Below are 14,837 nucleotides of genomic sequence, written 5' to 3'. Positions count from 1 at the left end.
TTCCTGATCAAGCAGAGCAGTCGCATGCTCACCTAACAGTGCCACTGAACTACACAACAGTGCTGCCCATCAGTGCCCACAGTGTCACCCATCAGTGTCACCAATCGGTGTCACCTACCAGTGACGCCCATCAGTGTCACCTACCAGTGCCCATCAGTGTCACCTACTAGTGTCACCTATCACTGCCACCTATCAGTGCCACCCATCAGTGCCATCTTATCTGTGCCCATCAGTGTCAGCAGTGCCCATCAGTGCCACCCATCAGTGCCATCTTATCTGTGCCCATCAGTGCCACCTTATTTGTGCCCATCAGTGCCATCTTTTCTGTGCCTATCAGTGCCGCCTTATCTGTGCCTATCAGTACCCATCAGTGCAGCCTATCCGTGCCCACCAGTGTAGCCTGTCAGTGCCCATCAGTGCTGCCCCGCAAAATTTTATAACAAACTATGAAACATGATTTTTTTTTTCCATTTTTTTTGTTTGTTTAACAAAAAATTAAAACCCCAGCGGTGATTAAATACCACCAAAACAAAGCTCTATTTGTGTGAAAAAAAAAAGATACAAATTTAATTTGGATACAGTGTTGTATGACCGCGCAGTTGATATTCAAAATGCGTCAGCCAGTTTTGGACAGCAGCGGCCATGGCATTTTTCTAAGGGCGTCTTCACACTGCCCTGTTGTACTTTTGCTAACGCACAACTAACCCATGGTTTTCGTGTGAGTTAGCTGCACATTCCCATAAACTTCTGTGAGGCTGTTGATGTGGTTTCAAAAAGCGAACAAAAACTTTGGAAAGTTGTATTATTGGTGCGCTTTATAAAACTGCAGGACACCATGGAAGTCTATGGAAAAGCACAGCTAACCCTCATGAAAACCACAGATTAGCTGCTCTTTGCCCAAAGGGACGTTGGACTGGTCAGTGTGAATACACCCTAATTGTAAAGCCAGGCAGATTACTTGTTATGAGTATTGTTAATATTTACATATTGTTTGTACTGTTTAACCCCTTCAGATCTGCGCTATAGCTGAATCATGGCTACAGCATGGACGTACTTTGCCAGGAGGCCATCAATAGACATTTTCCCCTTTGCATGCTCTCTGCACGCCCAGTGATCACATATAGTTACATAGTTAGTAAGGTTGAATAAAGACATCAGTCCAACCAGTTCAATCTGAGTGAGTGTATACAATTGTCCCTATCCCTGCAGATTGCACACTCACATCAGTCCCTACCCTCAAGGAGCCCACAATCCAAGGTCCCCATTCATATACTAGGGCCAATTTTAGACAGATGCCATTTAACCTACCTGCATGTTTTTGAAGTGTGGGAGTAAACCGGAGTATCCGGAGGAAACCCATGCAGGTACAGAGAGTACATGCAAACTCCAGGCAGGTAGTGGATTCGAACCAGCAACCCTTTTTACTGCTAGGTGAGAGTGCTAACCACTACACCACTGTGCCGCCCATCACTGAGTCAATGAAACTTGTGTGATCACAGATCGCAGTATCCCGGCCCTTTACCACGTGATCAGCTGTCAGCCAATGAAAACGCTAATGAATGGCAGGGCGTTACCCCTTTGAGGAAAGCCTCCTGAAAAAATGACCCCCCTGGTATCCAGGTTAAATAAAGTAACCACGATTCCGGTTCGACCTCCACTATTTCCGTGGGATCTGAATCTGGTGCTATCGGCGCTCCAGAAACCGCCATTAGAAAACATTACGGAGTTTCCTTGGTCACTCTTTCTCAGAAAGTATTCTTTCTAATGGCTATTACATCTGCCAGGAGGGTTTCTGAGTTGGCGGCCTTGTCATGCAAGTCTCTCTACCTGGTCATCCACAAGGATAAGGCGGTGCTACGGCCCTCGCCCTCTTTCATTCCAAAGGTGGTTTCGACATTCCATCTAAATTAGGACATAGTGTTGCCATTCCTTTGTCCTAAGCCGACACACCCAAAAGAAGTTGCCTTACATTCCCTGGACGTGTTCCGAGCTCTACGGGTGTATCTGTCTGCCACGGCTCCTTTCCGGAAGTCAGACTCGGTGGCTGGTCCGAAAAAAGGTCTGGCGGTCTCGTTGTCCAACATTTCTAGGTGGATTAGACAGATTGTAGTTCATGCCTATGCCTGAAAGGGGCGGGAGCCCCTTTATCCTGTCAAGGCATTCCACCAGGGCAATTGGAACCTCCTGGGCTTTCCGACATCAAGCATCTGTCTCCCAGGTGTGTAAGGCGGCAACTTGGTTGTCCATTCACACTTTCACTAAGTTCTACAAAGTTGACGTAAGCGCATCTTCGGATGTTTGCTTCGGCCACAAGGTTTTACAGGCGGCTGTGTAAGGTTGTCATTTACACCTTATTTCAGTTTGTTGTGAACTCATCTTTTGATGCATAAGTTGGCCGCAGGTTTTGGCGGCCATTTAAGATGACAACTCCTCTGTTGAGGTGTTCCTTTTATTGTGGGTGAAGTTCTGTTTTGCTGTTTTCACCCCTCGTTTTTTGACACTGCTTGGGGATGTCCCTAAGATCAAGAATTAAAGGAGCTGTGTCCATTGATGAATGAAAGAGAAAATGGGATTTTTGTACGCACTGTAAAATCCTTTTCTCTGAAGTTCATTGACGGACACAGCACCCACCCCTCCTATTTATGTTTGTATTGCTTTTTGATGAACTTAGCTGCAGGAAGCAGGGTGAGGGGTTATAGCCAGAGGAGTTATAACCCCTGGGCGGTGCTGTGCAGTCTTGCTGTTTTTATATGTGTTACATGTTACTGCCTAGTCCTCTCCTGAAGGTGGCATGATAAGGTCAAGATTTAAAGGAGCTGTGTCCGTCAATAAACTTCAGAGAAAGGGATTTTACGGTGAGTACAAAAATCCAATTTTTTACGTTTTGCCAGTAAAAAAAGTCAACGTTCTCAGTCAAAGTTCATCTTCTTTCCTAGTGTGATAATGTTCACTCACCATACTATACCAATGAAGGTGGAGCATTCTCATATTAGGAAAATATGTTCACACTATAGCACACTTCCTCTTCATAACATAAGGCCCCTTTCACACTGGGGCGGTGCGGTAAAACTGCTCTATTTGTAGTGCCACTTTACCGTAGTTTTAGCGGCGGTATTCGGCCGCTAGCAGGGGCAGTTTTACCCCCTGCTAGTGGCAGATAAAGGGTTAAAAGCATGTCCTGACGTTACCGCAAATCCATGCTAGTCCCGGAAGCGACGGGCAGCGATAATGTAGACGGCCGGCTTGAATATTTTACTTTGTACGCTTTTTTTTTGTACGAGAGATATGTAAGTGCAATATGGTTGTTTATTAATAAAAGTAGTTTGCAGTATTACGCTATCGTAGATCCTTTTTCTTATACCTGAGAAATGAGCCGCTAATCCATACGGTGTGCGCACTGGAGAATAATTATTGTCATCATAAGCGGAGCAGTGGAAAACGGTGCTTGCCATTTTGACACAGAGACCCTGGTGGGGGATAAGGCACAGGCAATATTAGATCTCACAAAAGAGATCTCATCAGCTGGTAAGCGGCAGTATTGTCATTGGTGGAGGGTCCCTATACTTTTCTATGGCACTTCTTCTTGGATGTTGTGTATAACATCACTTTGGAGGTTATAAGGAACACCGTTGGATTAGGAGAGTGGACTAATTAACCCCTCATTCACAGAGTGTGTTTTCTAGAGACATTTGGAAATCTTTTTTGGACTTTAGGAATTAATATTGGTTTTTCAAAATGTTGTATTTGAATGAATTTTCGCACTATTATTTAATTATTCTACACTATATGGGCCAATGCCATATGGTATTTGAATGAGTTTTCGCACCATTATTTATAATATTATATATTTATTTATTTTTACACTATAAGGGTTAATGCTATATGGTGCTTCAAAAATTGTAGCGCGGCTTTTCTTTTTAGTTTGTTATTATTGTATGTATCTCACATTGAGTTGCAGCTATCACTACATTCACGCTCCGCCTCTGTATTTTAGGTTTTATATTGTTTGGAGCAATATTTCTTCAGTTTACGTTTTATCACATTTTTTTATTTGTAGAATTTAATAGACAGCGCTGTATTGCCACTTTTATTTTTACTGGGTACATGTACAGTCTGGCGTTTTATAGTAGTTTAGAAGCAGTCGAGGTTTGAAGCATTTTTGTGAAAGCAAAAAAATAGCGTTTAAAACAATAGTTTAATGTCATTTGAAACGCCAAATGCTTGTAACAGCATGTAAACGTGTCAAAACGCAGTAACTCACCTTTTATAATTGTTTTCTTTTATAGGCGTTTTCAGTGGGGAGTAATTTATGACTATTTTCAATGGAATAATAAAAACAGACTCTCCAGAACGAGAGCAAGCGAGCGACAGAGGGAGATATTTTCCTGCATTGTGGGCATTTGAAAGGGTGAATGGAGGTTATCTGTAAAAAAAAAAAAAAAAACACAAACGCTCAGAGAAGCAGAGAAGCGAAGGGGCAATGGGAGGCAGAGACAACTCTTGCAGGCCCAACCTCAGTCTGGGATACTCACAGGCACATGGAGCATCCAGGGATCTAGCAGCAAGAGAAAAATGGGAACGGTTTCCCCCAGCCCAGATAGATATATCTGAGTAGGGGTGCAATCCATGCAATCTGAGGTTTAGCATAAGATTTCTGCGGCAACTGGCTCCACCCCCTTCCCACACATCTGGGGGCAAGCCGGTGTCCATGTGTCCTCTAGATCCTGCCGCTGGGGAAAGGAAGTCTGCAGCCGATAAGGAGATAAATACACCAGCCGCAGCATGAGGCGTGGGGTGGTGGGAATTGTGGAGGGCCGGAGGTCAGTTGCATGGTTCCCCGCGTGTATGCGATGTGGAGAGGTAAGGGACATGCAGGAAGCAGAAGGGGAAGGCGGGTTGCTGTGACAGTGATGATCACTGTCACCCTCTTCAAATCTGAACTCCTCACAATTACAATTCTCTTTTATCTAAAGTTTTGTTCAGATAGCTGGATATTCATCCCCTCCACCTGAATAGGCAGATTGTAAGCCACAGTTCTTATGACCCAAGGTGTGTCTTAGTTCCTACACCTCTAAAGTACAGTAATGTAATAAAATTTTCCTTTTTCCTGTTCCTAAATACCTCTTGACCTTGTCAAATATTTAGGAGTGTCCTGTATATTCTGCCTATTTTGTCTAAGCCCTTGTACACACGGTCGGACATTCCGTCAAAAAAATACGTCGGATTTTGTCCGACAGATTTTGTCCGAAACTGGTGTTGCATACACACGGTCGGACACAGTTGTCGTAAAATCTGATCGTTCGTAACGCAATGACATAATTCAGTTACGACGGGACTACGTTCAGGCTAGTAGCCAATAGCTTTGGTCTAGGAATTTGATCTGAGCATGCATGGCACTTTGTCCGATCAGAATTCTCTACAAACGATCGGACAAAGTCCGATTGGATTATGTTGTCGGAAAATTTTATAGCCCAGCTCTAAAACTTGGTCCGTTGGATATTCCAACGGAAACAGTCTGATGGAGCCCACACATTGTCAGATTATCCGACAACACGGTCCGATCGGACATTTTCCATCGGAATATCCGACCGTGTGTACAAGGGCTTAGAACCTAGTCAGCACTTAAAACCTAGTCAGTTCTTATCTTGGACTACAAAATATTTTGCTTCTTTTTTTTTTACAGAGATGGGGAGAGGGGGGTAAGGATTCTGTAACGTAGCAAAATACAACTGGACAGGGCTGACACCATTTCTTGTGATTAAAATCCAGAAAAGGCATAGTATTGTCAGTCCAGAACTGCCAAGTACATGTTGTACATTTTTGGCTAATAAACTGTAATTTTTCTGTTCTTGCTGGGTTTTTAAATGGATAAACATGGGGAAACATGCATATTGCATATATTTATTGTATATTTTCTTTTAGCCTTGCCTGTCAGGTTTCCATTTGAACTGTGTATTTTACTGTGCCTTAGATAAAACAGTGTTGGGAGTACCCCTGTTGCTAAACCACGCCTAGAAATATTAGACTGCATTCACACATCAGCGATTTGATTTGCGGGCAGATTTGATGTGTGAATGGCAAATCGCGGGACTCGCATTTGAGATGCCATTCATTTGAATGACGCCTCAAATTTTGGCGTGGGTCTGCGGCTATTGTCGCGCGATAAATCGGCCAGCAGTTGTGGCAACATGCATTGCGGGAAGCATGTCGCCTGGAAAAAGTTTGCAATTCATATATCAGCGCTTTCAAATCGCAGGTAGATTCGCAGCAAATGTGCCCATGATTCAAAACGCTATTGTGTGAATGCAGCCTTAAATCTCGTACACACGATCAGATTTTCGGATGGCCGTTCATACTTTTTTTTTTTATTTGTGTTGAGTAGTTTTGTATGTTTTCTTTAGTTTCTGAGCATGCGCAGTCTTCTACTTATGATGTTTTACATGCAAAAACCATACTAATTAAACAAAAATCAGATGTTGAGTTCACATGTGACAAAAATTTTATAGACTGCACATCCAGCTTTTGTCTTATGAAAAAAATTTAATCGGCTGTTGAAAACACCCTACTAACAATCCGAAAATCGGCAGATCATCGGACGAAATTTTACTTCCAATTTTCGTATTATGTGTATGAGCCTTTAGGGTGTGATATTCCTCTATGTTAACAAAACAAACAAGCTAAGGGAAAATTCCCTTGCAAAATAAACAGCTTATTTTTCTTTAGTAGGTCAACCCCAAAGTATCCACTTACAGTGAAGCTATAAGTTCCATTATACCTGGGAATCTAGTTGAACTTTTACGTTCTCTTTGTGAGATGTAGTTCTTCAACAGTCATAAACTTAAGTGCTGAATTTTAATGTATTAGAGCAATGTTTCTTAACGAGGGTTCCTCAAGAAGTCCCCAGGGGCAATCTACCCACCAGTCACAGACAGCTGACGGGTAGATGGAGTCTAATGCCCTGTACACACAGTTGGACATTCCGACCACAAAATCCGTCAATTTTTTCCTATGAATTTTGTTCAAAACTGTTGTTGCATACACACGGTCGGACAAAGTTGTTGGAAAATCCGATTGTTTGGAACAAGGTCAAGTTCGTTGCATACAACAGGACTACATAGAGGCTAGTAGCCAATAGCTTTGGTCTCGTAATTTAATCTGAGCATGCGTGGCATTTTTTCCGTCGGAATTCTCTACAATCGGAAGAAGTTGGAAAAATTTTAGATCCTGCTCTTTCCATTTGAATTTCTGACGGAAAAAGTCTGATGGAGCCCACACACGATCCGATTTTCCGACAACATAATCTAATCGGACCTTTTCCGTTGGAATTTCCGACCGTGTGTACAGGGCATAGGCCAAAATGCAGAGTAGCACGGGAAGCGGTTGTAAAAAGACCTCTCATAAACGCGGTCCTTCCCGCCAGCCCCTCCTTTCCTCCCATCCACTTTAGGTGATGTCACATACAAGAACCTGGGGTGACTGGGAGGAAAGGAAGGGCCGGCAGGAAGGATCGCGTTATGAGAGGTCTTATTACAGCCGCTTCCCTCGCTACTCTACATTTGAAACTGCTGCTGTTGCCACCCGTGTCCTTTACACCGCTGTATACCCGTGCCCAGCTGAGTGCGCGTGCCATGTACCCTGCTGTATACCCATACCCTCATGTTTCATGTACCCTGCTGTATACCAATGCCCTGCACCCAGCTGTATACCCATACTCTCATGTATCCTGTGCCCTGCTGTATGCCAGTGCCCTGCTGTGTGCCCATGTCCTATACCCTGATGCCACCCATGTCCTGTACCCTGCTGTATACCCGTGTCCTGTACCCTGCTGTATACCCGTGTCCTGTACCCCGCTGTATACCCACATCCTGTATCCTGCTGTATACCCGTGCCCTGTACCCTCATGTTTTCTGTACCCTGCTGCATACCGTGTCCCGTACCCTGCTGTCTGCCAGTGCCCTGCTGTGTGCCCATGTCCTGTACCTTGCTGTATACCTGTGCCCTGCTGTATACCGTGTTCTGTACCCTGCTGTATGCCAGTGCCCTGTACCCTGCTGAGTGGCTTGTGCCCTGCATCACCATCTCCCTTGTGTGCTTGTGCCCTGTACCATGCTATGTGCCCTATACCATATTGTGTGCCCTGTGCCCTGCTATGTGCCCAGTACCATGTTGTATACCCTGCAGTGTGCCCTGTACCATGCTGTATACCCTGCAGTGTGCCCTGCACCATATTGTGTGCCCTGTACCCTGCTATGTGCTCTGTACCTTGTTGGATACCCTGCTGTGTGCCCTGTACCCTACTATGTGCCATGCTGTGCCTTGTACCATGTTGTGTACTCTGCTGTGTGCCCTGCACCGCCCTGTATCATGTTGTGTGTCCTGTACCATGTTTTTGGCCCTGTTGTGTGCCCTGTATGCTGCACCCCGTTTGATGCTGTGTGACCTGTATAATATCGGGAGCCCTGTAACATGTGGTGTGTGTGTACCCTATACCTTGCTATGTGCCCTGTAATATGTTGTATGCCCTGTACCATGCTATGTGCCCCCTCTGTGCCCTGTACCATGCTGTGTGCCTTGTGATATGCCCTGCTGTGTATCCCATGTTCTGCTGTTTACCCCATGGTGTGCACTATGCTCTCCCATGAGCCCCATGATGTGCCCCATGTTCTGCTGTGTGCACTATGCCCTGCTGAATGCTCATGTTCTGTGTGCCCTATGATGTGCCCAATGTTCTGCTGTGTGCTCCATAATGCACCCTGCTGTGTCCCCCCATAATTTTCCCTTGTGGTGCTCCATATTGTGTCCTGACCTCCTGTGCTCTGTCCTGCTGCCCTCTGTACACTGCTTATCTCAAGTTAAACCCAGACTTGAGCATTTGTGCAAAAGAAAAACAGAACAAGTCTCACATAAAATAGGTAGGCTCTAATATTTATTTCTATTATTTAACCACTTGAGGTCCACGCTATAGCCGAATGATGGCCACAGCGCGGACCTGAATTTCCGGGAGGCCGTCATAGGACTGTGATCACCGAGTCACCGAGACTCGAGTGATCAGCGATCCGAGTAAGGGGCGGGTCCCGGACACTTACCACGTGATCAGCTGCCAGCCAATGACAGAGGATCACGTGTATAAACAAAAGCTCTGTAATCGGCTTTTTTTCTCCTCACGCTGACAGAGTGAGGAGAAAAAAAAAGCCGATCAGCGGCTTATGCTCAAGGGACATCGGTCCCAAAGAGGAAGGAGGCACATCTGCCTCCTCCTCTGTGCCTCCAAGTGCCACCTGCCATTGCCCACAGTGGCCACCGCTGCCACCTATCAATGCCCATGAGTGCCACCTATCAATGCCCACAAGTGCCACCTATCAATGCCCACCAGTGGTGCCAATCAGTGCCTCATCAGTGCTGCCTAGTAGTCTGCCTTTCAGTTTAGCCTATCAGTGCCCATCACTGCCACCCATCAATGCCCATCACTGCCAGCTATCAGTGCCACCTCTCAGTACTGCCTGTCGGTGCCCACCAGTGCCGCCCTATCGGTGCCCACCAGTGCCGCCCTATCGGTGCCCATCAGTGCAGCCCATTGATGCCCATCAGTGCCAATTAGTGCAGCCCATCCGCGTACATCAATGAAGGAGAAAAAATTGCCTGTTTGCTAAATTTTATAACAAAATATATATTTTTTAAATTCGGTCTTTTTAAAAATGTTTAACAAAAAATAAAAACCGAAGAGGTGATTAAATACCACCAAAAGAAAGCTCTATTTGTGCGGGAAAAAACTATAAAAATGTAATTTGTGTACAGTGTTGTATGACTGCACAATTGTCATTCAAAGTGCGACAGCACTGAAACCTGAAAATTGGTCTGGACAGGAGGGGGGGTTTAAGTGCCCAGTAAGCAAGTGGTTATAATGCTATTTCTTAAAATGATTGTTGTCATATCACGGGTCGCTAATCGCAGCAATGTTCTGTGAGCTGTAGACCTGAACGCTATTTTAGGGGTTCCCCGAGATCTCAAACCTTTTGCCAGGGGTTCCTCAACGATAAAAATGTTGAGAAACACTGTATTAGAGCAATGATGATTTTATCGGATGTATTCATGAAAAAAGTTAAAGGCACACAGACCAAAAAACAACTGTTAAAGAGGAAGTAAACCCTGATGAGTTTGCTTCCTCTTTGATTCCATGCAAAGGTAAAGCATAGTGGACTACTATGCATCGCATAGTAGTCCATTATGTGTCACTTACCTGACACAGGAGCCAGCGAAGTCACTGCTGTCCCCCTGTTGTCCGGAGCATCCATCTTCTCGGTGGGTCTCGCTGGGTCTCGCTGCTCTGCCGCTGTCATTCGCCGAAGCCGCGATGACGTCACTCCCACGCATGCGCATGGGAGCCGCCACTCGCAGCATATCGCCTTTGACAGCGGCGCGCTCAGTGCGCCTGCGCGCCGCTGTCTACGGCGCATGCGCCGTAGACAGCAGTGCCTGTATTTTGGCAAATTTCTCCTAAACCATGTAGGTTTAGGAGATATTTATTGGACCTACAGGTAAGCCTTAATCTAGGCTTACCTGTAGGTCAAAGTGGTTTGTAAGGGTTTACAACCACTTTAAGAATACCAAAATGTAGCATTTCCAGCAATAACCAAATAACAGGGACCCTGTAAATGAAAACTCAAAGTCATGTGTTGAAAAACAATAGCACATTATGGCTCAGATCTGTCTAGGAAATGAAATAATGCTGTACAGTACAATGATACTGGTGTTTTACAAGGTATATACATTTCGACAATTTCAGTAATTAGGTGTCTATATTTACATAGGTGGTTACACACAATGGGGTAGAATGTGTGTGTAGAGGGCTGGGGGTTCTATGTATTATTGAAGCTGCATTCAGAAGTAATTTAGCTGTAAACGTAAGCATCATCAACAGCTTTATACCATGTAGTTGCCGTGGAAACTAAGGACTGGCAGCTTTTAGCACAGTGGTCTCCAGGCAAAGGAGGAGTGATGCCCTTTAACAGCTCCAGTGAATTTCTCTGCTATTGTAGGCTCAAACCCTTTTAATGACATAGTAATGTATGATACAAGTCAAAGAATATGAATATCTAAACCCAAAACCAGAAATATGAGGCAGCTTACCAGTCCTTTGATGTGGTGGCTGCATTAGTTATTATTTTTTAGGCTTTGCTTTCGTTTTATTTTCAACTAGTAATCCTCTGCTGTTGTCCATTGGAGAGCAATGATTGTCACTCAGGCCAATTGTCAAACATTTCTGTCTTTGTTCAACTTCATTCATCTGAAGAGAAGTGGTTTTGAGAACAAAGCTAAGATTTTTTTTCTGTTCAGCCCACAGGAAGTGTCAAGGACACTGCGTTTCAGGCAAGATCAACAGGTATTTGCACTTGTTTAAAATATTTAGTCTGAAAAATGAATGAATAATGTTGCTACTACATCTACATCTTTTTCATTCGATGGATGTTGAGCAGGAGGCTGCCGATAGGACCACTCACTTAACGAATTTCAGCCAGCTTGGTTTCACTAAAATACAAATCAGATTTTTTAATCCCCTACAACAAAAATGCAATTTTTGGTGAAATACTCCCAAAGGGAAATCATGTCTAAAGGGATGCAGACCCTGCAATTTTCTCCATTAGAGCCTTAAGTGCAGCTGCTGATAATAATGAAATCACTCTCTCGCACATCCATTTTTCACATGGACAAACAAACAGATATTTCTTCAGAATAACAAAAAGGTAGGAATCTGCCACAAAGTTTGGTAAAATCCTTCAATGTACATTTTTTTTTCAGCAAAAGTGGAGTTACTCTTTAAATCCCAGAGACTCTGTGCCATGCATTCTGGTCTTCCTGCAATTGGGTCTTGACCAGAACATGACCTTAAGCATGCTGAAAGGACATGCCTCAGGCTTGTCAGTTCTCCTTTGCTATAGCAGTAGCGGAACTACCACCGACCAGCAGGATAGGTACACAGGCAGTCACCCTGGTGAATTATGCAGGCTCACATGAGAAGCGGAGTCTAAAGCCGCGTACACACGGGCGGACTGTCTGGCCAACTTAGTCCGCCGAAACACATTTCAGCGGACAGTCCGCTCGTGTGTGGGCTTCAGCGGACTTTTTCAGCGTGCAGTCTGGCGGACTAAGTATTTCGTAATTTTCGTAATACTGTCCGTCGGACTCGCATTTCGGCGGACAATCCGCCCGTGTGTATGCCAGTCCGCCGTACTTTTGAAATGAGAGGACTTTTCCCGCCCGGAGAAAAGTCCGCTCATTTCGAGCGGGTATCCAGGTAGACGGGGCCCGCGAAGGAGACGTCGCTGGCCCCGCCGCCTGGTATGAACTTAAAGGGGAACACCAACGCCGAAAAAAATCGGCGTGGGGGTCCCCCCCAAGTCCACAACAGACCCTTGTCCGAGCACGCTACCCGGCCGGCCAGGAAAGGGGGGGCGTGCCCTCCCACCCCAAAGCACCTTGTCCCCATGTCCCCGTGTCCCCGGATTCCGATAAGCCCCCGCCCGCAGACCCCGACAACCAACGGCCAGGGTTGTCGGGGTCTGCGGGCGGGGGCTTATCGGAATCCGGGAGCCCCCTTTAATAAGGGGGCCCCCGGATACCGGCCCCCCACCCTATGTGAATGAGTATGGGGTACCTTGGTCTTATAAGACCACAGGACATGGTTCCAGTAATCCATGTCCTTAGTCTGCTTGTCTTCAGCAAACTGTTTGTGGGCTTTCTTGTGCATCATCTTTAGAAGTGGCTTCCTTCTGGGACAACAGCCATACTGACCAAATTGATGCAGTGTGCGGCATATGTTCTGAGCACTAACAGGCTGACCCCCCACCCCTTCAAACTCTGAAGCAATTCTGGCAGAACTCATACGTCTATTTTTTAAAGACAACCATGACAAGGCCTGTTCTGAGTTTAACCTGTCCTGTTAAACCGCTGTATGTTCTTGGCCACTATGCTGCAGCTACGTTTTAGGGTCTTGGCAATCTTCTTATAGCCTAGGCCATCTTTAGGTAGAGCAACAATTCTTTTTCTCAGATCCTCAGATAGTTCTTTGCCATGAGGTGCAATGTTGAACTTCCAGTGACCAGTATGAGAGAGTGAGAGTGATTACACCAAATCTAACACACCTGCTCCCCATTCACACCTGAGACCTTGTAACACTAACGAGTCACATGACCATGGGAAGGTAAAATGGCTACCGTATTTATCGGCGTATAACACGCACCCCAAGTTTAGGAGGGAATTTTAAGGAGTACAACTTTTAGGAGGGAAGTTTACATTTAAATGCCCATCAATGCAGCCTTATCATTGTCCATCTGCAGCCTTTTCCACCATTGCAGCCTTGTCAGTGTCATATGCAGCCTTTTCCACCATTGCAGCCTCTTCATTCAGCCTTGTCCACCATTGCAGCCTTGTCAGTCAGCCTTGTCCACCATTGCAGCCTTGTCAGTTTTATTTTATTTTTTAAAATGCCGCCGCCGAGATACAGAGCCGGATGTCCTGTGTATCTCGGCGGCGTGCGGTAGTTCTCGGCGGCCTTCGGCTGCCTACGGCTCTTCTTGGCAGCTTTTGGCTACCTTTGGTTGTTCTCTGCAGTTTTCGGCCATTCTCTGCAGCTTTCGGCCATTCTCTGCAGCTTTTGGCCGCTGAGAACGGCCGGAAGCAGGCGAGAATGGCCGAAGGCAGCTTTCGGCCGCCCAGAGGCTCAGAATTGCGGGGATCTGCGTATAACACGTACCCGCGATTTTCCCCTGCTTTTAAGGGGGAAAAAAGTGCGTATTATACGTCGATAAATACGGTAATTGGGCCCAATTTGGACATTTTCATTTAGGGGTGTACTCGCTTTTGTTGCCAGTGGTTTAGCCATTAATGGTGTGTTGAGGGGGCAGAAAATGTACACTGTTATACAAGCTGTACACTTATCAATTTACATAGTACAAAAGTGTCTCGCTATGGCTACAGCACACTATGGGCGGTAACCCACCCCTGCTTCATGCACACATACTGTTGTATTCCCTTGCGCTTCCTCTGTATATTCTGCACTATGCCTGTGAGATTCAACCACCACCAACATCCATAATTTTTCCTCCTTGCAGCTTATTTACACTGACCTGCTCACAAATTACTATTTATTAACCCTTTCACCTTCAGCAGTTTTCTTATGAGTACCAGTTTTGGAAATTTCCTTATTAGTATGCTATTAGTATGGTGGATCATAAGCAGGAGTGTAGCAATCTTGTTGCTTTTCTAGCCTACAATCCACTAACCGCTCCAGGTTAGCTTGCAGTATTCCTCCTAAATGTCCTATGGCCTGGATCACTTTCCCCTGGTTATAGTCCCGCCTAGTGATGCCATAGAATCTCAAGGAATATTTCTCTTTCTACTCTTAACTCACAAGATGGCCTTCCTCTGTGCTATCACCTCGGTTAGGCAAGTTTCTGAGTTGGTGGCCTAACCTGTACATAACCCTTTTTTATTCTACATAGAGACAAGATTGTCTTAAGGCAGGTGTCAAACTTTTCAGTACGAGGGACACCTCTTATATTTTACAAAATCTTGCAGATGGAAAGAAATCTGTTTTATAAATATAGTTACTGTACATAGTTGGTGAGGTTGAATAGAGATAGAGCAGGGAGCAGAGGGGGGGGGGGGGGGGTTGCACATGTATGTCAAGAGTGCTTTGCTAGTAAGCACAAGGGATGACATTGCTAATGGTGAAAGGGAGAAGGTGGAATCCTTGTGGCTGGATTGTCAAAGGCAATAGACAAAATGGAAAGTAACAGTGGGTGGAAGTGTCAGTTAGCACTAGATTTTCTGCCACACTA

The 14,837-nt window shown here is 45.3% G+C and overlaps 1 protein-coding gene across 6 annotated transcripts in view; it reads left to right on the top strand.

The window, feature by feature from the left end:
* The window catches only part of L1CAM (L1 cell adhesion molecule), a 671,411-nt gene that overhangs the window by 111,401 nt on the left and 545,173 nt on the right, over positions 1-14,837 (top strand). For 2 of the 6 annotated variants that reach the window (XM_077478854.1, XM_077478855.1), the window contains one exon: positions 11,335-11,380. The exons of the other annotated variants lie outside the window; for them this stretch is intronic. The gene's annotated coding sequence lies outside the window, so the exon portion shown is untranslated. The remainder of the gene's footprint in view (positions 1-11,334; positions 11,381-14,837) is intronic. 6 annotated transcript variants of the gene reach the window in all.

This window comes from Lithobates pipiens, unplaced genomic scaffold (genome assembly GCF_037356315.1).
Source record: "Lithobates pipiens isolate NorthernLeopardFrog02 unplaced genomic scaffold, aLitPip1_a1.2 Scaffold_1, whole genome shotgun sequence".
NCBI classification, from domain to species: domain Eukaryota; kingdom Metazoa; phylum Chordata; class Amphibia; order Anura; family Ranidae; genus Lithobates; species Lithobates pipiens.
Note: the sequence above shows the minus strand (reverse complement) of the source record. Positions and strands in the feature narration are given on the sequence as shown.